Raw genomic sequence first — 1,373 nt, 5'->3', positions numbered from 1 at the left:
TATATCAATTAATTAATCATTTTGAAAAATGATTAATTAGTTGCCCTAAATACTGCAGTATCTGTGTTTGTTGATATACTTTGCCTTGTAGTAACAGCAGCTAAATGTGGAAAACCTGAATTCCTATGAAGTTTAACAATATTCTTTTCTACTCTAGGTACAAGGTCTGAAATTTTGTGGGGAGGGAGCCAGTCGACTTCAGTACGGAACTGGTACTTAATTTATCGACCCCGAAAGGATGAAAGGCGAAGTAGATCTCGGCAGAATTTGAGAATTCAGAACGTAAAGACAGACGAAATACTGCTAAGCATTTCACCCGGCGTGCATCGTTTCTGCAAGCTCGCCGCCTTGAAGTTTAACGATATTTAAATATTGATAGGTTACCATTTTATCGTCATGTGTTTTATCCAGAAATATTCAAACCCATCATGATTCAATTCCAAATTGACGAAACTTATACCTGTTCCTTTTTGCCAACTCGCTCAGTTTACAGATATGCTCTGTCCTGGATATATAAATACATACACACACACATATATGTATACATATGTATTTAGGTGTGTACAATTATATTTAGCACGTTGGTGTACACTTTTTGACTTCGTATCGCATTAGAAATAAAGAAAACATCGTGTGGAACTTAAATTATCAACATAATCTACGGGAAAAATTCTAAAAAAAAGTTTGAAATTTTTAAAAATATGGAAAACTATCGCATACTGTTAATCAGGCTTATATCTATTAATCATACTTGTTAATAACGAAATTCTGAGCAACACATTATTTAAGAAGGTCAGACATTAATTTAGATTTTCTGAAGTCTTAAATAACGAATATTGTGTGTGTTAGTGTATGTATATACATGCCGTTACCTCATTATCTTTATTACTATGTTTTGATGTATCTATTGCGTATCTTGTCATCGTTATCGTCATAATTATCATCATCATTATCATCAGCATAATTATCATCAGCATCATTATCATCAGCATCACCATCATCATCAACTTATGTAGAGACTCTCTCACTTCGATTGAATTTAAAGGTTCCACAAGTCTATCATTCACTTCGTTGGCATTATTTTTCCTTCTCTTTCTCTCGTCTTCAAACATACTCAAAAACTCGTACGCACACACTAGCACAAACACAGCACACGTATCTATAGCCACCCACTAACATACACACACACACACACACACGCATTTATGTGTGTGTGTGTGTGTGTGTGTGTGTGTGTGTGTGTGTGTGTGTATGCCTTCTGCTATTCTTTTTACCACGACTGATCTTTTTGGTGAATGTATTTTCAAAGGATGCACATCCATGTATGTGTGATGTGTGTCTGTAAATATACACGCATACACACAGATACATAC

Source organism: Octopus bimaculoides, chromosome 6 (genome assembly GCF_001194135.2).
Source record: "Octopus bimaculoides isolate UCB-OBI-ISO-001 chromosome 6, ASM119413v2, whole genome shotgun sequence".
Lineage (NCBI taxonomy): Eukaryota > Metazoa > Mollusca > Cephalopoda > Octopoda > Octopodidae > Octopus > Octopus bimaculoides.
This window is presented reverse-complemented; position numbering follows the sequence as displayed.